At 46.1% G+C, this 23,379-nt stretch overlaps 1 long non-coding RNA gene and 1 pseudogene across 1 annotated transcript; one reads left to right on the forward strand and one right to left on the reverse strand.

Moving 5' to 3' along the window:
• Positions 1 to 111: 111 nt before the first annotated feature.
• LOC144614737 (uncharacterized) lies at positions 112 to 22,575 on the forward strand. The gene is made up of 3 exons (XR_013552782.1): positions 112 to 281; positions 21,977 to 22,152; positions 22,365 to 22,575. It is a non-coding gene; the product is annotated as an uncharacterized LOC144614737 (long non-coding RNA).
• Positions 18,077 to 20,774, reverse strand: LOC132689743 (elongation factor 1-alpha-like; annotated as a pseudogene).
• Positions 22,576 to 23,379: the final 804 nt, after the last annotated feature.

Genomic DNA, 23,379 nt, shown 5'->3' on the forward strand with positions numbered 1-23,379 from the left:
GGTTTTTTTTTGGGGGGGGGGGTTGTTTGCTAGTTTTATACTGTTGTGTTCAGAAAAGATCCAGGATATGATTTCAGTGTTCTTGAATGAATTGAGATTTGTTTTGTGACCTAGCATGTGATCTATTCTGGAGAATGTTCATGTGCACTCAAAAAGAATGTATGCCACTGTTTGGGGATGGAATGTTCTAAATGTGTCTGTTTCGTCCATCTGGTCCAGTGTGTTGTTCAAAGTCCCTGTTCCCTTGTTGAGTTTTCTATCTGGATGATCTAACCATTGATGTAAGTGGGGGATTGAAGAGCCTTAGTATTATTGTATTATTTTTTCTTTTGTTTGTTAATAGTCGCTTTATGTATTTAGGTGTTCCTATGTTGGGTGTATATTTACGTTGTTATATTCTCTTGTTGGATTGTTCCGTTTGATTATGTAGTGTCTTTCTCTGTCTCGTGTTAAAGTCATTTTAAAGTCTATTTTATCAGATATCAGTATTGCTACCCCAGCTTTCTGTTTGCTTAATAAATGGGTTTCCATTCCTTTACTTTCAATCAGCAGGAGTCTTTATTTCTGAAGTAAATCTCTTGTAGTCTGCATATAGATGGGTCTTTCTTTTTTATCCTTTCAGCCACCTTCTGTCTCTTGATTAGAACTTTCAGTCCCTTTACGTTTAGTTATTGATTGGCATATACTTAACGTCATTTTGTGACTTGTTTTATGGCTGTTTTGTAGTTCTTCTGTTCCTTTGCTTTTGCTCCTTTCCCTCATGGTTTGATGGCTTTCTTTAGTGATCTGCTTAGATGCCTTTTTATTTTTTGTGGAAGTATGACAGGTTTTTGATTTGTGGTTACCATTTGGTTCATATATAACATCTGCCTGTAACAGTCTGTGTTAAGTTGATGGTTGCTTAAGTTTGAACCCCTTCTAAAAGCACATTTTTACCACTGCCCCACTGCATATTGTATATATATGATGTCCTACTTCACATGCTTTTATTTGATAAATCCCGTGAGTGATTTTTACAGGTAAAGTTGCATTTTTGCTTAACCTCTGTACTGGTTTCCTAAGTGATTAGTCTGTTGTGTTTGCATTTGTGTGTGAATTTTTTTCCCTCTCATTTCCTTACCCTGTAAAGCCTTTAATTTCCACACAAAGAATTCCCTTTAACGTTTCTTGTAAGGCTGGTTTAATGGTGATGAATTCCTTTCATTTTTGTCCGGGAAACTGTTGATCTCCACTTCTATTCTGAAGTGTGGCCTTGCTGCACAGAGTATTCTTGGTTGCAGGTGTTTCCCATTCAGCCCTTTGTATATATCCTGCCACTCTTCTCTCGCCTGCAAAGTTTTTGCTGAACAGTCATCAGATAGCCTTATAGGATTTCCCTTATATGTAATGGTTTTCTTTTGTTGCTCTTAAAATCCTCTATCACTATTTTGGGTGGGGGCACTTTAATGGGTATATTTCTTCCTGTGGACTTTCTTAGGTTCATTTTGTTGGGGGTTCTCTGTGCCTCCTAGATCTTGATGTCTGCTTCCTTCCCCAGGTTAGGGAAGTTTACAGCTGCTATTTCCCACTTTTCTCTCTTCCCAGGATCTCTGTACTGTGAATGTTATCACACTTGAAGATTTCATGGAGTTCTCTTAACTAACTCTCATTTATTACTCCGTTTTCTTTGTGATATTCAGCTCCGTTACTTTCTGTTACTGTCTTCCACCTTGCTGATCTATTGTTGTGCTTCCTCTAGTCTACTATTGATTCCATCAAGTGTATTTTTAATTTCGGTCACTGAGTTCTTCATCTGATTGGATCTTTTTAAAAATATTTTTGTTGAAGTTCTCACTGAGATCCTCCCCACCCTTAAGTCTATTATCTTTATGACCATAACTTTGGATTTTTCATCAGGTGTATTGTTAATCGGTTTCACTTAACTCACTTGCTGTGGGTTTGTCGTCTTCTGTCATTTGGGATCTATTCCTCTGTCTCCTCAATTTCTGTAACTCCATGTTTGCTTCTACGTGTGAGGAAAGTCAGCTACATCTCCTGATCTTGAAAGTAACAGCCTTATGAAGAAGAGATCCTGTGGTGTCCCTTAGCACAATGACCCTGCTCACCAGAACCAAGCACTTCAGGGCTTATGTGTGCCCTACTATTGTGGCTGAACCACATCCACCTTCAGTCCAGTCATCTGCAGTGGCCCCTTTTGTTGACACATCAGGCAGACTTGGGCCCCTGTGCTGTTAAGGAGCCAGTGTGAGGCTGCCTTAGACTTGTAGTTGGGTGATGTGAGCACTCAGACCAGACACCTGGCCCCAGTCCACCTGCTGAGGCTGCAGTCCCTAGTTAGCAGAATGCTTTCTCTGTACTGCCAGCTCTCCAGTGTGGCTGCTAGGACTGTGGGTACCCTGGCATATGTGCTTATCTTCCCCTCTTCCTGGGGGCAGGAGTCTCTTTGGAGTGGGTGGTCCTTGCCAGGGATGCTTACAGGACGCAATGCACAAGGAGCCACTTTAGAGGGATTCCTCCTGAATGGTGTAGGTTGGATGGGACAGATCTGCAGGGAAATGTAGAGGTGGGGGGTCTGCAGTGTTAGCAAGGTCAGGGTTGGAGGTGTTCATGCTGGTTCCTGCAACTGTCAGGCTGTCTAGGTTGGAGGCAGGGTGGAGAACTGGGGCCTGCCAGCTCTTGTTGGAGAAATCTCAAGATCCTTGCCCCTCCAGCATATGTTCTGAGATTAATAAATCTCCTTCTTACCCAAGGCACCTGTTTCTATGTTGTATCTCAGCCCAGTTCTTTGTAACTGGCTCTTAAATGATGGGACTCAGTTTCCTATTGTCCTCCAGCTCTCCAAGAGCTAAGCTCACCAGTTTTTAAGTCCCCAGAGTTGTAAGCTCTCCTGATTAAAAAAATTCATCAAGCTAAGCCCCACTGGTTCTCAAAGCCAAATATTACAGGGACTTCCCTCCTCAGTCCAGGTCTCCATGTCTGGGATGCCTGGTGTTGGATCTGTTTTCTCCCTTCTCTTTGCTTATGGTATCCCTCCTGTTCGTGGTTCATCTCCCCAGGGATTTAGGTCCCAAGTGTGTGTCTTCCCCCTCTACCCTTTTTGATACGGCCTCCTGTCTGCAATTAACTGGGGAAGTTTGTTAATGCTGGTCCTCAAGTCATTTTGTGGGTTAGCTGCATTGACATGGGTGTTGTCTCAGTGTGTCCGTGGAATGAGTTGAACTTAGGATGCTCCTATTTTGCTATCTTCCCAGAAACCTGTAAAATTTCATTTAAAAAAAATTAAGTGGCTTTAAAGGAAAATATTAGGTAAATAATGGTGTACATGGATACAGCATTAGGCAGCATGGCAGCTAAAGGATTAAAAAAAACCCACTTTATTGAGAGATTTACATAACCTATAATTCACCTCTTTAAAGTATATTTCAGTAGTTGGACACACAGTCTTTGTGATCACTATCATCAGTATCTAATTTTAAAAAGTTCCCTTCATTACTGCCCTTAGCAACCAACAATCTGTTTTCTGTCTCCATGAAACTGCCTCTTATGGACATTCCATGGAAATGGAATCGTACCGTATTTGTCCTTGAGCATCTGGCTTCTTCCACGTAGCTTGTTCTCAAGGTTCACCCATTTTGTATAGCGTGGCTGTGCTTTATTTCTTCTCCTGGCCAACTAGTGTTCCACTGTATGGATGGACCACGTTTTGTTTAAACGTTCATCAGTTTATGGACATGTAAGTTGTTTCTACTTTTTATTTTGGCTCGTGTGAATGTTACATGCCTTTGCGTATAAATTTTGTACCAGTGTTTATCTTTAGTTTTCCTGGGTGTATTCCTAGGTGAGAATAGTTGGGTTGTATAGAGACTATGTTTAATCTTGTGAGGAACTTCCAGATTTTTCCAAGCAGCCTGTTTCACAACCCCACCAGCAATGCATGAGCTTTCTTAATTCTCGAAATCCTTGCCAACATTTGCTGTCGTCTCTTCTAATTTAGCCATCCTGGTAAGTGTGGAGTGGTGTTTCATTGTGATTTCAATTTGCATTTCCCTAATGATGAATGCTGTTGAGAATCTTCTCATGTGCTTAATGACCCTTAGTCTACTTTGGAGAAAGGGAGGATTTTGAATTAAGGTGCACATGGTGAATGAATTTGTAGTTTGGACTTCATATTGGATGGGATGGCCTCGCAAGCAGGATGCTGAAAACCTAATGCCTTTCCTGGCATACAGTAGTTCCTCAATTAAACATTACATTCTTCCCCATTAGCCTCGATTGTTCAAAGGGACTTTTCTTTGTGGAATCAAAATATGCCTTCCTGAAACTTGTACGTGTCAAGTTTTATCCACTCATTCATCAACCAATTCAACAAATACCTGGAACTCACCAGAGCAAGACCACCCTTTCCCTGGGGACAGCTGTCTGGGCGTCTGAAGCTAGCTGCCAAGCTTTGCCTTAATCTTCTCTCCCCTGAGCTAAACCTCTGTTAATGCCTTCAGACATCAAGACATAGGCCCCCAACCCCACATTATCTGGTGGACCTTTCCAGGATTTTTTCTAGCATAATAATGTCTTGTTACATAATTTCACCTGCAAACAAGATCACCAAATAACAGGAGCCTAAGCCAGCTTGAGACCATCTCTGCTCTGCAGGTTGTTCGAGGGCCCGGGCTCTTCCTGTCTTATTCCTCTGCCATCCCTGATGTATTGTTCTTGTCCTTGTGGCCCAAGAAAGTGTCCCCTCCTGGCCACATTTTAGCCAGCAGGATGGGGAAAGAGGAGGACAAGTATCTCTCCCTTGAAAGAAATCGCAAACATGGGGTGCCTGGGTGGCTCATTCGGTTAAGTGTCACATTCTCGATCTCAGCTCACGTCATGATTTCGTGGTTTATGAGTTCGAGCCTTGCATCAGTCTCTGCGCTGACAGCTTGGAGCCTGCCTGGGATTCTCTCTCTCTCCCCATCTCTGCCCCTCCCTCATTTGCGTGTGCTTGCACTCCCTCTCTCTTTCTCTCAAAAACAAACTTAAAAACCGTAAACATCACTGATGCTTATACCCTCTTGGCAAGAACCTAGAAAGCTCTAGAAGGGGGTGAAAGAAGAGGCCAAGGAGGTACAGATGAAAAGAAAGGATGGAAATGGTCCCAGATCCCTCCCGCCAGGTTCTCTTGTTCTTAGGTCCAGAGTCCCTGTCGTGACCGAATGTGGTTGGTGACAGCTGTGAGGCTGATGACCCTCTTAGGACACAACGTGGGTTGCTTGGGCTCCACATCATTTGCTGTGATTGCTCTTAACGGCGCCAGTAGAGGAGAATCTCCATCTAATGCATCGGTTGCCAGGACGGAGTCCGCGTCCACAGAGGGCGGTTAAGACAATTCACTGGGAAGAACAACAAATAGAAAAGTTCCACTTCCGAAAATCTCATTCTTTGAAAATGCCTCTTTGGGGGTATGTATTATAAATAGCACAGTATTTTCGAACACATCTCATCGCTTCTAAATTTAAGAAACTTTTGCAAGTTCATGCTTAGAAATCTGCAGACCAGTCCTGTGAGCCAGGACATGGGGAAGCAAGCAGTGCATCAAAGAGGCTGACGTCAGAGCCTTGCTCTTCAAGTTGAGGCCCCTTGTACCCCTCCCATGCTCCTGACCTTCAGAGATGGCCCAGGTTCTCACCAAGACCCCTCCTAAAACTCGGATGTCACCATCACAGAGGGGGTGTATTTGTCTTCCACACCAGTGTTAAAGTGCCCACTTGGCTACTTCAGGGAGTCCAGATGATTAGCGTAAGAAACAGAAGCATTTGTGTGGTCAAGTCTCACCATCCCGCACCAAGTTTCTCTCTAGGCCTTCATGGGCTTTGTATCCAAAGAGTGCTGTCTGTTTCCTGAACGTGCGTGGTCTTTACCTCTGCCTTTCCCTCCCCCACCCCAAGTTTATGGGCAATAATCTGCCTGGAACAAAAAATACAGTCAGATTTCAGTCGTGAAGACACAGACCTTGGAAGCAAACTACTTAGAACGAGTAGGATACAGGCAGAGGAGAGGCCTTCCTCCCAAAGACTTGGGTGGGTATTGGCATCTTAACAATATTCGCGCACCTTTCAATTGAGAATGAATAAAAGTGCCAGGCACACGGTGAAGTTTGGTGACTTCCCTCCTCATTTACTGTTTCCTTCCATCCAACCAGTGTCGGTTGAGCACCTGTTGTAGGGGGCTAGGGATGTGGAGAGCGATCACAACTCACTGCCTTGTGAGTGTATATTCTAGTGGGTAAAGGGGAGGCTGTAACAAGTAGAACAGTGTGTCAGCTGATGGTAACTATTATAGAGAAACAAAGGGTGTGGGCAAGGCGTGCCCTCTTGAAGGCTCATGTAAAATCTTAACCAGGGTGGTTTGGGAAGGGCTCCCTGGGAGAGTGGCAGTCCAGCAGACTTGAAGGAAGTTGGGGACTGAGCCATTGTGATCCACAGGGTGGACTTAGTCACCTCGGCACTGTGGATGCTCTGTTGGGGGAGGGGGGACTGTCCTGTGCATCGTAGGATGTGTGGTGACATCCGTGGTCCCTGCTCGCCAGATGACAGCAGCAGATCCCCAGGTGTGGAAGTCAAAGCTTTTTCCTGACCTTCCCAAACTGTCTGCCAGGATGTCGAGCGACACCACAGTCGAGAAGTGCTCTGGGGCAGGAGACCGCCGTGTGGAGGACAGAGCAGGTGCCAGGGCAGGAGGGAGGAGGGTTTCTGCTGCATTCAAGAAACAGCAGGGAAGCCAGTGGGGGTGCAGCCAAGTGAGGCGTGGGGACCAGGGAATGTTGGAGAGACCTCGGATGGCCAGGCCATTGTACGTCACTGTGAATGATGTGCGTGTGGCATATGGGATTGTGTAGTCGTGTCTGTTGAGTATACACATTCCAGACTGCTGGGCCACAGGTTACCCGTAGGTTCAAGTTCAGTAGATCGTTCCGTCTTGAGAGTATGTTTGCCAAGCTGACCTCCTCCAGCAGTGTAGGAGGAGCTCAGCTGTGCTTCATCCTGGCCAACGCTGGGTATTTCTTCGCTTTGTCACTGGTGGGTTTTGGTGGGTGTGGAGTCCTAACTCGTTTCAGTTTTCATCTTTTCCTGATGTTTGTTAGCCCCTTGGGTATCCGCTTTGGTAAAGTGTCTTTTCAGGTGTTTTGGTCCTTTTCTATGGAGTTGCCTGTATTTTTCTTTTTCTTTTTTTCTTCTTTCTTTTTTTCTTTCTTTCTTTCCCTCTATTTCTTTCTTTCTTCCAATTTCTTTCTCTCTTTCTTTCTTTCTCTCTGTCTCTTTCTCTCTCTCTCTTTCTTTCTTTCTTTCTTTCTTTCTTTCATTCTTTGTTTCTTTAGAATTTCTTTATATTATGGATCTGAGCTTCTAGGGTCTATGAACTGAAAATATCTTCTCCCTCTCCAGAGGTTTGAAGATTATCTGTATTTTTTTTCGGTTGCTGCACATAGAATTAGCACAAACTATGGCAGCTTAAACCAGCACTCCTGTATCGGCTCACTTCTACATCAGGAGTCTAGCATTGTCTGGCCGGGGTGTCTGCTCAGGGGATCCCACAGCCAAATCACGGTGTCCCATGGGTTGCATTCTCCTCTGGAAGATGGCAGGGGCGAGAATCTCTTTCCTAGCTCCTCCTTGCCACTGGAGTAACTCGGCACCCTGTTGGCTGTAGGATTGGGGCACCCATTTCCTCGCTGGCTGTGATTAGGGAGCTGCTTGTGTACCCCTCCCACATGGCCACCACCACCTGCAAAGCCAGGGGATGGTACGTCAAATCCTGCTCATGCTTCAAATTTCTGGCTTCCTCTGTCCCCCACCTCTAGAGCCAGATGTAAGAGGCTTATCTCATAAGGCCAGACCCACCCGATAATCTCCATTTTTAATTGACTCTAAGTCAACTAATTAGGAACCATAACTATATCCGAAAATCCCCTTTTGGCTTCATGTAACACGGGAGTGACAGCCCATCATTTCCTAGGTTCCTTCTACTCTAGAAGGTCACTGGGGTCTTAGCAGTCTGCCCACCACATTACTGAGACTGGTCAGATTGGGGTCAAAGCAACCTTAGAATATACACCAACTGCCAAGGCCCTGAGGTGCGACTGTGACCCCCCACCCCCACCCCAGGAGGTGAGTGTGGCTACAGGAATGAAGGGAGCATCTCAGGAGACCAGGCCAGGAGGTTGTCAGGCTGGATGTTTCCTGCATTATGTGCTTTAGTTAAGAATTTTGGATTTTACTCTGAGAGAAATAGAGGGAGCTAACCAGTGACGTTTTCCGATGGATTTTTTTAGGCTGCTGGGTTGAAAATGATCATCACCGGGTATGGGTGGAAGCAGGGCCGGTTAGGAGGCAAGACCACTAATCCGGGTGGGAGTCCAGGTGGCTTGGAGCAAGCAGGTAACCAAGGAGACGGTGAGAAGTGGTGGCCTCCTGGAGGTACCTCGGCGGCGACTGCTCCCAAGTGGGATGCGTGAGGCAGGAAAGGCAGGAAGGAGTGAGAGGTGATTCCAGCGTCTCTGGCCTCTGCTCGTCTTGAGGACTCGGGGACAGCGAGTGGGGACAGACCAGGGGTGGAGCCCACCTGAGGGGAAGATCAGAAGCTCTGTGTGGACGTGTTAAGTTTGCTATGTCGAGGGGCCACCAAGTGGAGTTGCCAAGTGAGCAGATGGAAACACAAGCTTGGGGGCCCCTGGGTGGCTCAGTCGGTTGAGCATCCGACTTTGGCTCAGGTCATGGTCTCACGGTTCGTGAGTTCGAGCCCCACCCAGGGCTCACTGATGGCAGCGTGGAGCCCTCTTTGGCTCTTCTGTCCCCTTCTTTCTGCCCCTCCCCAACTCACCATCTGTCTTTCTCAAAAATTCAAAAAAAGAAAACAGAAGCCTGGCGTTCAGTGGAGCAGGACGGGCCGTGCACATAAACTGGGGCTGTGTGTCATTCATTCACCTGTGGATTTGTTTGCTTAACAAACATCTGAGTGTGTATGTCCCAGCGGTAGGGATGGAATGGCGCCTCAAGCCAACATGCCCTCTTAAACCTTGCGGCACCTGATTCAGCGTGTAAATGACAGACGCGATCATCTGGCCACTGAGGGGAGAAGGTCCTGAGGGGCAATGGCATGGGGACCAGCTGGCAGGCTGTTGGGGCTGTTCTGTTCGAGGCTGATGGGAACTTGGAAGACAACATTGGCACAGGTGGATGGGTCTGGATACCGCCCCCCTTTCTCCTTAGGGCTGCTGTAACCGCCACAGACCTGATGGCTTAAAAGAACAAATTCCTTCTCCAACAATTCTGGAAGCTGGAGGTCCCAAACTGAGGAATCTGCAAAGGCTCTGTGCTCCCTCTGAAGGCTCAGGGAAAGAAATTCCTCCCTTGCCCCCCTCCAGCTTCCGGAAGGTGGCTTCTGGCGGTCCTTGGGGCTCCCTGGCATGGGGCTGCCTCGCTTGGACCTCTGCCTCCGTTTTCCTGTGCCTTATCCGGGGGTCCTCTTCTCTCAGAAGGACACCAACCCATTGGATTTAGACCCCCCTAGTCCAGTAGGACTTCATTATACCTGCAAAGATCTGTTTCCAAATGAGGCCACACTCTGAGCCTTGGGTGGACCTGGGTTTTAGGAGGACGCTGATCAACCCGTATGGCTAGATTTTAGGAGGCCAGAGCTGAAGGGATTTGCTGATGCAGCAAATGCAATAGAAGTCAAGTGTGACTCAAATTCTAGCTTGAACAACTGGGGGCCTTTCACCACGCCATGGGACAACTGGAGGAGAAGCGAGGCTGGGGCGGGGGGAGGTGGTCCCCAGGGTTTTGTTTGGGGCACAGTGAGTTTGAGATGGCTCTCAGACATTCCCATGGAAGGCTCTGAGTGAGTCAACTGGGGAGTCACGAGAGTGTAGACGGTGTCCCAATTACTGGATCAGATCCCCTGGGGAAGAGGCGGCCACCTGACCTCAGGTCTCTAATGCCGGGAGGGAAGAGAAGAGAACCAGCAGAATTTGTGAGCCTTCAAATATACAGAAGCAGAAACGCGAGTGAGAGTAATCATAAAGAAAAGGGGCATGATGAGATCTTGCAGTTGCCCTGAGATCAGTCAGAATTATATTCCATGCATTCATGTGCATTGACAAATCAACAATTCATCTAATTCATTTCATGTGGGACCAGGAAACACGTCCGTATTTCCAAGAACGGAAAAGCTGTTCCGTTAGCCTCAGGAAATTTCCAGCCTCGGGTTGACGGAGGTTTTGTGTTCCTCGTCCAGCATCAGTAGTCACCCCCTAACTTCCCAGGAGAAGTTATTCTGCATCCGACACAGAATGCTCTTGGAACAAAATGCAGGGAGCCATCTGGAGGAGTCTGGGCATGAAGCTGAATGAGGGCTCGTGGTCCCATATCTCAAGGTCAACTATGTTCTAGCAACGGGGATGCAGTGGTGCATAACCCCAGCACAGTCCCTTCCTTCTAGAGCAGTGGTGGCTGCCATTACAAGTAAGCAGATTTATTGGTGTCAAAGTACATATATGCTACAGGGTTTATAAGACAACGATGGAGAGGGGGCCGGGAAGTGGGGGAAGGCTTCTCTGGGAAAGTGATGTTGAAGATACAAAGGAGGAAGGGGCCGGGCAGGAAGAGCGATCCAGGTGGTGGGACTGACCTGTGCAAAGGGACTGGGGTAGGTGAGGGCTTGGCATACTTGAGTCATGAGAAGAAGAGAAAAATGCACAATTGTGTTTAGAGAACTAGGCTGGGGCCAGAGTATGAACACAGGAGACTGAAGAGGGGTGCGTGCACCAGGGAGGATTTGTAGGAACAGTGATCATAGGTTCAGAGGGTCCCCCAGATGCCAACACGGCTCTCGAGTTTCCAGGCCCAGGTTTCAGTCCTGGCCTCACCCCTTGCCATCTGGGCGACCTTGGGCAAGCCCCTAACCTGTCTGATCACAGGGATCATGCCTGGGAGGGGGGATGTGGAGGTATTTGGAGATGAATGTGAGGGGCATAGCACGTGCCTGGCATGGAGAGATTGCTCTGTCCTTATCACATGGGGCATGGCCGAGTCCTCAGAAAGGAAGGGGCAAGGGCAGAGGGGGGTGGTCACCCAGGCCCTGAAGCCCGGGGTTCATTAGCTTCTGAGCCCAGCCCCTCCGTCACGTGCCTGAGAGTGCCCAGCCAAATCCAAGTGCTGAACGTCTCTCCTCCCAGTCACCAGCTCTTCAGGCTCTTATCCTGGTGCTCCTGTTCCACCCTAGCCCCATGCAGCTCCTGACCCTGACCCGTTCACCCTCCCACCTTCTGAAACATCCGAAGAGTATCTGCTGGACACCTGCTCTGTCTAGGTGACTTGCCTACTGAACTTGGCGAGTTTCCAGCCACCTTGGCTGGGTATCTGCTCACCTGGAGACTCCTCCCAGTGGCTGCCCCCGTTCTGGCCCCTCAGGCCCTCTCCCCTCCCTACAGGTGGGTGTGGGGTGGAGGGTTGAGGCATCCCCTGTGACCACATGTGGAAGAAGTCTTTACTCCAAGCCTTGTGATGATGCAAGGATTTGTTGAGGACCCCTGCACCTGCACAGGGGCATGCGAGACCTCGGGGATCAGAGTCCGGCTCCCTCCCCTCGTGGCTTAATCTTCCTGGGCTTGATTCGGTTTTCAGGCTAAGGATGCTGAGTCCCACCATATGGGGCTGCTCAGAGCGTTAAATGGGAAGGCGCAGAGAAAGGCTTTGCTCAGAGCAGGAAACAGACCCTGCCTGCTGGTAAGGCAGGTTACAGCTGGGGTACAGTGATCTTTGCAATCGGGAAGATAAGGGCTGGAATCCCCGATGACCCACTCACTAGCTGTGCGACCTTGGGACAGGTGCTCAAACCATCTGAGCCTCACGTGTTCATCTGTAAAATGGGAATAATTGCGACTACCTCAGCTATTTTGGGGAGGATTAAATGAAACAGTCCACATTCGATGCTAAGAACGGGGTATGGCACACAGCACCCAAATATAGTACAGTTACTAGAGTGAGCTAGACAAAAAAGCCAAGATCTTTTGAAGCCCTGAAGACCTTGCAGCTGGGGGGACAAAAGAATGGTCAGTTCAAATCTGCAAGCAGACTTGGTCCTTGTTGAGTTTTCGCCCTCTGGTTGTGCACATGCTGTTCCCTCGTCCTGACTACTCTTCCCCTCATTTGTGCTAGATTAGCTGCTGCTTCTTCCCCTTTGGGCCTCAGCTTAAACACTGCCACCAAAGAGCCTTTCCGTGTCCTGGCTTAAATCCTCCCCGTGTCACGTGAGTGTAAAGCAACCATGCACCTGGGGAGAAATGTGCAGGTTTGGGACCCAGCTGTGCGCTAATCCTGCTTCCTATCCCAGCTGTTCAGCCCCAGTACCCGGGGAGCATGGCCTGTGGGCATCGAGGCAGTGCTTGGCCTTGGGGTGTTTTTCACCCCCACCCCACCCCATGCCAATCTCATGTAAATGGTGCTTGGATGGAGTTGTTCAGGTTCAAGACCAAATAGAATCCCTTTCCCATAACCCCCATTGCCCCTGCAGGGACCCAGATGTCTTGCAACCTACTGGTCCCTGACCGGAAGAGCATGTGAATAGGGAATAGAAACACACAGGACCTTTAGGAGGACCCCCCCTCTAGGAAACGTGGCCACACAGCCTTGGAACAGGTGCCTCTGGGGGAGGAGTCATGAGAGCCCTCCCCCTCGCAGCCTCAGTCTCCCTGATGCAAATATTCTTAGACTCTGCAGCAGTGCCACTTACTGTGGACTTAATCTCCCTGTGCCTCAGTTTGTCCATCTGCGAGATGGGGGTAGTAATGGTGCCTGTCTTACTGGGGCGTGGTGGGCACTGAATGGTTTACAGAGAGGCTCAGTGCCCAGCCAGGATCTCCCAGGTGTGCAGTGGATGTTGGTGCCCAAAGCTGGTCCTTCCCTCCCCACTGCTGGGATCTCTGCTGCCTGTGTTCTCCAGCGTGTGCCCAGGTCTGGGGAAGGGGTGTCGAGGGAGCTGGTTGGAGATGCACATGGTCAGGCTCCATCAGCCAGCCAGGGTCAGGGTGCTGGGGGCTGGCCCGGGCATCTGAGCGATGGTAATGCCCACTTGAGATGTTCCTCCAGCCCTGACACCAGGGTGCTGGGTTTTTGCGCATGACGGATGGGGGACAGGAAGCTGAGGGCCTGATGCCCAGGACTGAAGGGTGAGACCCCTTGGGGCTGCTGCTGCTTCAAGGGGCCAGGAGCTGGATCCCCACTACTGGCAGGGTCTTCCCTGTCACAGCCTGGAGTGTATTGAGCTCCGGTGTCCCTTTAAAGGATGAGGAAACAGAGGCTGGGGTGTGGGTGCCTGACCTGAGGCTCTATAGCTGATCTGTTGCAAACTCCCATCCTTTTTATTAGCCACTTTTGTTAATGCTTACTTTTTAGGCCAACAGAGTGCAAGTAGGGGAGGGGCAGAGGGAGGGGGAGACACAGAATCCGTAGCAGGCTCCAGGCTCTGAGCGGTCAGCACAGAGCCCAATGCGGGGCTCGAACTCACGAACCAGGAGATCATGACCTGAGCCAAAGTGGGAGGCTTAACTGACTGAGCCACCCAGGTGCCCCTTAACCACTTTAAAGCATACCGTTCAGTAGTGTTAAATAAACCTGTTAGGTAAAAGTGTCCCACCCTTCCCTCTCGAAAGGCTCCCCACCCTGCACAAAGTGTCCTCTGTGTTGTTAGAGGACGACTCCCATCCCTTCCCCCCAGCCCGGGGCAACCCTTGTGCTCCCTGTCTCTGATTTTTGACTACATGTCTCACTGTAGGTACAAGAAGCGCTAGCCAGAGCACTTCTGTTCGTAGGACCATGTTGAAGACGAGTGGCGAAATTAGGCACTTTTGTCTTGCTTCTCATCTTAGAGGGAAAGTGGTCAGTCTTTCACCATTAAGTAAATATGAGGTTTACTGTGGATTTCGCATATATGGCTTTTATTATGTGGAGGCAGTTTCCTTTATTTTCAGTTTATTGAGTTTTTTATGTTTATTTTTGGGAGAGGGCAAGTGGGGGAAGGGCGGAGAGAGACGGGGACAGAGGATCCAAAGTGGGCTCGGCATTGACAGCAGTGAGCCCGGTGCGGGGCTGGAACTCACAAACTGAGATCACGAGCTGAGCCGAAGCCTGACTCTCAAGGAAATGAGCCACCCAGGCGCTCCGATTGAGTGTTGATATCAAGAAAGGTGTGTTGGATTTTGTCAAACATTTTTTCTGCACCTGTTGAGATGATCCAGTGGTTTTTTCCTTTCATTCTGTTGATGTGGCACATTGCGTTGATCTGTTTTTATATGCTGAACCATTCCTGCATTCGAGGAATAAATACTATTTGGTCATGGTATATAGTTCTCTTAATATGCTGCTGAATGTTTGCTAGTATTTTCTTGAGGAATTTTACATCGATGTTCACTAGGGATGGTGGTCTTTTGTTTTGTTTTATAGTGTCTTTATCTTGGTTTCATGGCAATGCTAGCCTCATAGAATGAGTTAGGAAGTGTTCTCAATTTTTGGGAAAAAGATGGAGATTTGGCATTTTTCCTTAAAACTTCACCAGAATTCACTAGTGAAGCTATTGGGTACAGGCCTTTCCACTGTCAGACTTGGTCACTGATTCAGTCTCCGTAGGTTTTTTTTTTCTTCCAAGTTTTTACTTAAATTCTAGTTAACATACACTGTAACATTAGTTTCAGGGGTAGAATTTAGTGATTCAGGGTTTTGTGTTTCTAAGAATTTGTCTGTTACATGTAGGTTATTCAGCATCTGGCATGCAGTTGTTGACAGCACTCTCATTATCCTTTTTATTTCTAAGGAATCCATAATACCTTCCCCATTTTCACTTCTGATTTGAGCAATTTGTGTCCCCCCACCCCCTTAGCTTTGGGTTCAGTTTGTCCTTTTTCTAGTTCCTTAAAGGTGTAAAGTTAGGTTGATTTTAGATTTTATTTTTTAATGTGAGCATATAGCTATGAATTTCCTCCATAGCACTGGTTTTGCTGCCCCGGAAGTTTAAGTATTTTGTATTTTCATTTGGCTCAAAGTAGTTCTTTTTAATATAACTTGTCAAACTGGCTAACATACAATGAGTACAGTGTGCTCTTGGTTTTGGGGGTAGATTCCCGTGATTCATTGCTTCCATACAACAGCCAATGCTCATCCCAACAGGTGCCCTCCTCAATGCCCAACCCCCATTATCCCTCTCCCCCACCCCCATCAACCCTCAGTTTGTTCTGTTTAAGAGTCTCTTATGTTTGCCTCCCTCCCTCTCTGTAACTTTTTTTCCCCCTTCCCCTCCCCCATGGTCTTCTGTTAAGTTTCTCAAGTTCTACCTATGTGTGAAAACATGTATCTGTCTTCCTTTGACTATTTCACTCAGCATAATACCTTCCAGTTCCATCCACATTGCTGCAAATGGCATGATTTCATTCTTTCTCATTGCCAAGTAGTATTCCTTTGTATATATAAACCACATCTTCTTTATCCATTCATCAGTTGATGGACATTTAGGCTCTTTCCACCATTTGGCTATTGTTGAAAGCATTTGCTATAAACATTGGGGCACATGTGTCCCTAGGCATCAGCACTCCTGTATCCCTTGGGTAAATTCCTAGTAGTGCTATTGTTGGGTCACAGGGTAGATCTATTTTTAATTTTTTGAGGAACCTCCACGCTGTTTTCCAGAGCGGCTGCACCAGTTTGCATTCTCACCAACAGTGCAAGGGGGTTCTCATTTCTCTACATCCTCGCCAGCATCTATAGTCTCCTGATTTGCTCATTTTAGCCACTCTGACCTGTGTGAGGAGGTTATCTCAGTGTGGTTTTGATTTGCATTTCCCTGATGATGAGTGATGTTGAGCATCTTTTCATGTGTCTGTTGGCCATCTAGATGTCTTCTTTGGCAAAGTGGCTATTCATGTCTTATGCCCATTTCTTCACTGGATTATTTGTTTTTTGGGTGTTGGATTTCCTAAGTTCTTTATAGATTTTGAATACTAACTTTTTATCTGATATGTCATTTGCAAATATCTTTTCCCATACTGTCAGTTGCCTTTTAGTTTTGTTGGTTGTTTCCTTTGCAGTGCAGAAGCTTTTTATCTTCATGAGGTCCCAATAATTCACTTTTGCTTTTAATTCCCTTGCCTTTGGAGACGTGTTGAGCAATAAATCCCTGTGGCTGAGGTCAAAGAGGTTGTTGCCTGTTTTCTCCTCCAGGGTTTTGATGGTTTCCTGTCTCACATTTAGGTCTTTCATCCATTTTGAGTTTATTTTTGTGTCTAGTGTAAGCAACTGGTCCAGTTTCATTCTTCTGCATGTTGCTGTCCAGATCTCCCACCACCATTTGCTAAAGAGACTTTTTTCCATTGGATGTTCTTTCCTGCTTTGTCAAAGATTAGTTGGCCATACTTTTGTGGGTCTAGTTCTGGGGTTTCTATTCTATTCCATTGGTCTATGTGTCCGTGTTTGTGCCAATACCATGCTATCTTGATGATTACAGCTTTGTAGTAGAGGCTAAAGTCTGGGATTGTGATGCCTCCTGCTTTGGTTTTCTTCTTTAATATTAATTTGGCTATTCGGGGTCTTTTGTGGTTCCATACAAATTTTAGGATTGTTTTTTTCTAGCTTTGAGAAGAAGGCTGATGGAATTTTGATTGGGATTGCATTGAATGTGTAGATTGCTTTGGGGAGTATTGACATTTTAACAATATTTATTCTTCCAATCTATGAGCATGGAATGTTTTTCCATTTTTTTGTGTTTTCTTCAATTTCCTTCATAAGGTTTCTATAGTTTTCAGCATACAGATATTTTACATCATTGGTTAGGTTTGTTCCTAGGTATTTTATGGTCTTGGTTGCAATTGTAAATGGGATAAGTTTCTTTATTTCTCTTTCTGTTACTTCATTATTGGTATATAAAAATGCAACCAAATTCTGTGCAATGATTTTTACCCCATGACTTTGCTGAATTCATGTATCAGTTCTAGCAGCCTTCTGGTGGAGTCTTTCAGGTTTTCCATGTAGAGTATCATGTCGTCCGTGAAAAGTGAAGGTTTGACTTCTTCTTTGCTCATTTTGATGCCTTTTATTTCCTTTTGCTGTCTGACTGCCGATGCTAGGACTTCCAACACTATGTTAAACAACTGCGGTGAGAGTGGACATCCCTGTCTTGTTCCCATCTCAGGGGGAAAGCTCTCAGTATTTCCCCATTGAGGATGATATTAGTTGTGGGCTTTTCATATATGGCTTTTATGATGTTTAAGTACGTTCCTTCTATCCCAACTTTCTTGAGGGTTTTTATCAAGAAAGGGTGCCATATTTTGTCAAACGCTTTTTCTGCATCGATTGACAGGATCATATGGTTCTTCTCCTTTGTTTTTTAATGTGATGAATCAGATTGATCGGTTTGGGAATGAACCAGCCCTGCAGCCCAGGAATGAATCCCACTCGATCATGGTGAATAATTCTTTTTATATGTCATTGAATTCGATTTGCTAGTATCTTGTTGAGAATTTTTGCATCCATGTTCATTAGGGATATTGGCCTATAGTTCTCCTTTTTTGTGGGGTCCCTGTCTGGTTTAGGAATCAAAGTAATGCTGGCTTCATAGAATGAATCCACAAGTTTTCTTTACATATCTATTTTTTTTTTGAACAGCATGAGAAGGATTGGTATTAACTGGTAGAATTCCCCTGGAAAGCCATCTGACCCAGGACTCTTATTTGTTGGGAGATTTTTGATAATGGATTTAATTTCTTCACTAGTTATGGGTCTGTTCAAATTTTCTATTTCCTCAGTTTGAGTTTTGGTAGTGTGTGGGTGTTTAGGAATTTGTCCATTTCTTCCAGGTTGTCCAGTTTGTTGGCATAAAATTTTTCATAGTATTCTTTGATAACCGTATTTCTGAGGGGTTGGTTGTGATAAGTCCAATTTCATTCTTGATTTTATCTATTTGGGTCCTCTCTCTTTTTGACAAGTCTGGCTAGGGGTTAATCAATTTTATTTTTTCAAAAACCTAGCTCTTAGTTTCATTGATCTGTTTTACTGTTTTTTGGATTCTATATTGTTTATTTCTGCTCTAATCTTTTCTTTTCTTCATAAAATTTTTTACATTTATTTATTTTTTGATAGAGACAAAGCACAAGAGGGTGAGGGGCAGAGAGAGAAGGAGACACAGAATCTGAAGCAGGCTGCAGGCTCTGAGCTGTCAGCACAGAGCCTGGCGTGGGGCTCAAACTCATAAACTGCAAGATGATGACCTGAGCCGAAGTTGGATGCTCAACTGACTGAGCCACCCGGACGCCCCTCTGCTCTAATCTTTATTATATCTCTTCTTCTGCTGGCCTTGGGGTTTCTTTGGTGCTCTGCTTCTAATTCCTTTAGGTGTGCTATTAGATTTTGGATTTGGGATTTTTCTTGGGACAGGTCTGAACTGCAATGTATTTTCCTCTTAGGACTGCATTTTGTTGCATTCCAAAGGGTTTGAACTGTCATGTTTTCAGTTTCGTTTCTTTCCACATATTTTTAAATTTCTTCTTTAATTTCCTGGTTGACCCATTCATTCTTTAGTAGGATGTTCTTTAACCTGCATGCATTTGGAGGTTTTCCTGTGGTTGATTTCAAGTTTCAAAGCATTGTGATCTCAAAATGTGCATAGTATGATTTCAGTTCTTTTATATTTATTGAGGGCTGTTTTGTGACCCAGTATGTGATCTTTCTTGGAGAATGTTCCATGTGCAGTCAAGAAGAATGTGTATTCTGCTGCTTTTGGATGAAAAGTTGTGAATATATCTGTCAAGTCCATCTGGTCCAGTGTATCATTCAGGGTCATTGTTTCCTTATTGATTTTCTGCCTAGATGATCTGTCCATTGTTGTAAGTGGAGTATAAGTCACCTGGCAATGACCACATTTTTACCAATAAGATTGCTTATGTTTGTGATTATTTTATATATTTGGGTGCTACAAATTGGGTTCATAAACATTTATAATTGTTAGCTTTTCTTGATGGATAGACCCCATAATGATGATATAATACCCTTCTTCATTTCTTGTTACAGCCTTAAGTTTAAAATCTAGTTTGTATGATATAGGTATGGCTACTCCAGCTTTCTTTTGGCTTCCAGTGGCATGATAGATGGTTCTCCATCCCCTCACTTTCAATCTGAAGGTGTCCTCAGGTCTAAAACGGGACAGAAAATAGATGGGTCTTGTTTTTTTTTTATGCATTCTGATAACCTCTGTCTTTTGATTGGAGTATTGAGTCCATTTACATTCAGTGTTATTGAAAGATATGGATTTAGTGTCACTGTGTTATCTGTAGGTTTCATGCTTGTAGTGATGTTTCTGGTCCTTTGTGGTCTTTGGAATATTGTACTCACAGAGTCCCCTTCGGATCTCTTATAGGGCTAGTTTAGTGGTGATGAACTCCTTCAGTTTTTTTGGTCGGGGGGGAAACCTGTGTATTTCCTTCTATTTTGAATGACAGCCTGCTGGATAAAGGATTCTTGGCTGAATATTTTTCCTATTCAGCACATTGAATATTTCCTATCACTCCCTTCTGGCCTGCTAAGTTTCTGTGCATAGGTCTGCTACTACCCTTATGTGTCTTTCCTCGTAGGTGAATGCCCGTTTGTCCCTAGTTGCTTTCAGAATTCTCTCCTTATCTTTGTATTTTGCTAGTTTCACTATGATATGTCATGCAGAGGATGGATGCAAGTTACATCCGAAGGGAGTTCTCTGTGCCTCTTGGATTTCATTGTCTGTTTCCTTCCCCGCAGATAGCTTTACATTGAAGCCCACATTGTCACCAGGCAGGGCCTCAGCCAGGGCCCTGTGGTGCATCTCTATAGACTTGACCTCCATGGTAGTGTTACAGGAGGAAGTGGTCACCACCATGCCTAGCCTGAGGAAGCCTGTTTCTACCCGGCCCATGGGCATGGTGCCAATGCCCCCAATCTTATATACAACCACAGGGGCTTGTTCACAGGGAGGGCAGGGGGCATGATGGAGTCCAGTGCTTCTAGCAGGGTCACGCCCACCATGTTTCCTTCCTTCCTGGTGATCTTCCAGCCTCTGAACCAGGACATCTTGTTGCTGGGTTCTATCATGCTGTCCCCATGCCAGCCCGAGATGGGCACAAAGGCAACAGCTTCAGAGTTGAAACTGATCTTCTTGACTTAGGCCTTTGTCTCCTTGCTGATCTCCTCAAAGCGTGCACGACTGTAAGGAGGCTCGTGATGTCCATCATACTGACTGCCACAATGAGCTGCTTCACACCCAGTGTATAGGCCAGCAGAACATGCTCACGGGTCAGCCCTTTATTGGAGATGCCAGGCTCAAACTCAGCTACACCACTTGCCACAATCAGCACAGCGCAGTCTGTGGGGTGACTGATCATGTTCTTGATAAAGTCATGGTGATCTGGGGCATCGATGATGGTGAGGCGTAGTATTTCTTGGTCTCAAACTTCCACAGGGAGATGTCAGTGTTTCCTGCTCTGCCTTCAGCTTGTCCAGCACCCAGGCATACTTGAAGAAAAGTAGAAAAAAATAGAAAAAAAAGGAAAAAAAATATGTAAGAATTAAATCTCTGTATCACAGATATGGAGATGTAAGAATTAGTACCAAGTTGTTTGAGAGAAACCGACCTGGATTGCTCTGGTCTGAACTCAGATCACACAGGACTGTAATTGTTGAACAAATGAAACTTTGCTGAACCATCGGGATGTCCTGATCCAACATCGAGGTCATAAACTGTATTGTGAATACTGACTCTAAAATAGGGTTGCACTATTATCTTTAGGGTAACTTGTTCTGTTGATCAAGTATTTTGGATCAATAAGTGATATTGCACTTTTGACTGCTAAGTCTAAATCTAAATCCCTCGGAGGTTATTTTATTCTCCGAGGTCACCCCAACCTAAATTGTTGGCCCATGGGGAGGTCTGTGGTCCCTGTTGGTTGTACTGGTGTAGTCTCTTTGGGCCAGTGAATTCATGCTCTGTAGGGTGCAGTTTCATGGATTGGAAGTAAGAGACAGTAAAACCCTCGTGTGGCCATCCATATGAGTTCCTATTTAGGGAACAAGTGATTATGCGACCTTTGTACGGTCAGGATACCACGGCCGTGTAACAAATGTCCCTGGGCAGGCAGTGCCTCCAATACTAGAAATGCTAGAGGTGATGTTATTGGTAAGCAGGTGGGGTCTGTGTTTGTGGAGTCCCTTTTACTTCTTTTAATCTTTCTTTGATTGCATACCTGTATTGGTCGACAACTGGTTTCATACTTAGTTTATAGTTATTTTTATCTTCTTGTTAACTATCAGTGGTTATCAGCTCTGATATAAGCTTATGCAAGGAGAAACATTTCTTGTTACTCATACTAGCATTATTGCTTCTAATGTTCAATTAACCCAGTATTAAGTTAGGAATTGGTTGCATATATTCGGTATTAAGCCCTTACGATCATATACCAATGCCTGAGCCCTACTAATAGTTTTGATCGCCACATCCCTCAGAGCCGCCTACAGCACACGAATCATATTCTTCTCCCTTCTAGGACAGCTTCGTTTCAATTCCTTACTGGAATTGGCCTACCTGGCACAGCCTTCTCCAGCCCCCAGGGTCAACAGCACCACAGAGGAGACCCTACCCCCACATGTGTGGTTCAGAGTAGGTCCCGGGTCCTGTTCTTGGCTCCCCAGGCCCAGCTATTACTTCGTGGTACCTAACACAGGCTGTACTTACCTGGATGGCTGAATTAGAAAATCTTCATTCTTCATGGTGTCACCTTGAACACAAATGCAAGATGGCGGGGGGGGGGGTGTGCCTCTGTCATGTCCTCTGCTCTATGCCCACGCCTGGTATACACTGGGTGCCCAGTAATGGTCTAGGTGAATAGGAACCTTCAATGAGGGATTTTGTGTATGGTATTTTGATTCTACAGGGCTAACGACTCAAAATGGGATTCTGCTCCATTTCGGCTGAGGTTGGTTTGAGAAAATTCTGGTTCCAGGCTCTCCTATGAAATGGGGGAATGACCTTTCTGGAAATATTCATGATGTGTATACTGAAAGTTCACCTAATCCCCAAATGCTGAAAAAGAACACAGAGAAGCCAACCGTAAGTGGGCCATCTAATTTATAAAACGTGATCATTTTTATTGTCATTGTAAAGAGGTGTGTCTCAACCAGATTGTAACAAAATTACCACAACTTATTCCAAAAGAAAACTTTAATATAAGAGATTTTAGAAAATTAAACACATTTGTTTAAAAATTCTATTGTGTAAACTTTAACAGAAGAGGGTAGTTAACATACTATTACACGTTTCAGAGCCAACCTGTGACCTGCTAGCCCCACTCATGTCCAGACAGTGCATGAGGCTCTAGATACGTTGCTGTCTTACCCCCCTGCAGAGGGCTCACGGGGACCCAGACATTGGGGGTCCTTCCCCCAGGATGTGACGGCTCCTGCATTCCGAGATCTCCCTCCTCCGCGACATCCGTGTCTACTAAGGTAATCAGAGTGTTGTACCAAATGACCACACCAGGGATGGTGCCACTAAGGCTGTGGAGTAAAGCCATCCTTCCTAGGATGAATCCTTGATCATAAAAGCTCTTCAGGAGGTCCACACCCCCTCACTCCTGGAAACTCCTGCTCTCCAGGCTGATTTCAGCCCCTCTGGGTGCAAATGTGCAATCTGCCATTTTGTATCCTTCCGTGGCCCAGTCCCAGTTTTTGCAAGGGCCTCCCCCCTGCACGGCCTCTCTTGATGGTGATCAAGAATCTTCAAGGTGAAGGAGTGGCCACTCCACTTAATTCATCGAGGTGGGAAGCAGACCGGCCCTGGTTCCGAGGGGAAGGGTGGTACCTGGACAGGTCGGTAGTGGTTTTCCAGTTATGATGAAGCATTCATGTGCCCCCAAGAACTGACCCCCTGGGCCTCAGGATATTAGTTCAGCCTGTTCTACCAGTGGGTGTGCTCATCCATGCTGGAGGCTCAACCGTCTTGTAGAGAAAGCGGATTTCTTTTTTCCGCTAAGGAAACTGATTCAGGATGGGGATTGGGATTTAGACACAGAAGTAAAGACTCCTGGGCCTAACTCCCAGCTATCAAAAATCCAGCCCGTACCCAGCAATGGCTCAAGGCTGACGGCAAGGGGTGAAACCCGGAGGGGAATGGGTCAGGGGGCATCGGGGCAGCGGCAGGGTGAGCCTGTAGCTGGTCTGCTCTGAGCAGGGGCTGGGGGGTGGGGGGACCGGTGTTCCCCCCTCTTGCCTCCTGAGCCCGTAGCTGAAGTTGTATTTAAGAAACCTAATCAAGACCACGTGTTACAGAAACATGGAA

The sequence above is a fragment of the Panthera onca genome, chromosome E3 (genome assembly GCF_046562875.1).
Source record: "Panthera onca isolate mPanOnc1 chromosome E3, mPanOnc1 haplotype 2, whole genome shotgun sequence".
Classification (NCBI taxonomy): domain Eukaryota; kingdom Metazoa; phylum Chordata; class Mammalia; order Carnivora; family Felidae; genus Panthera; species Panthera onca.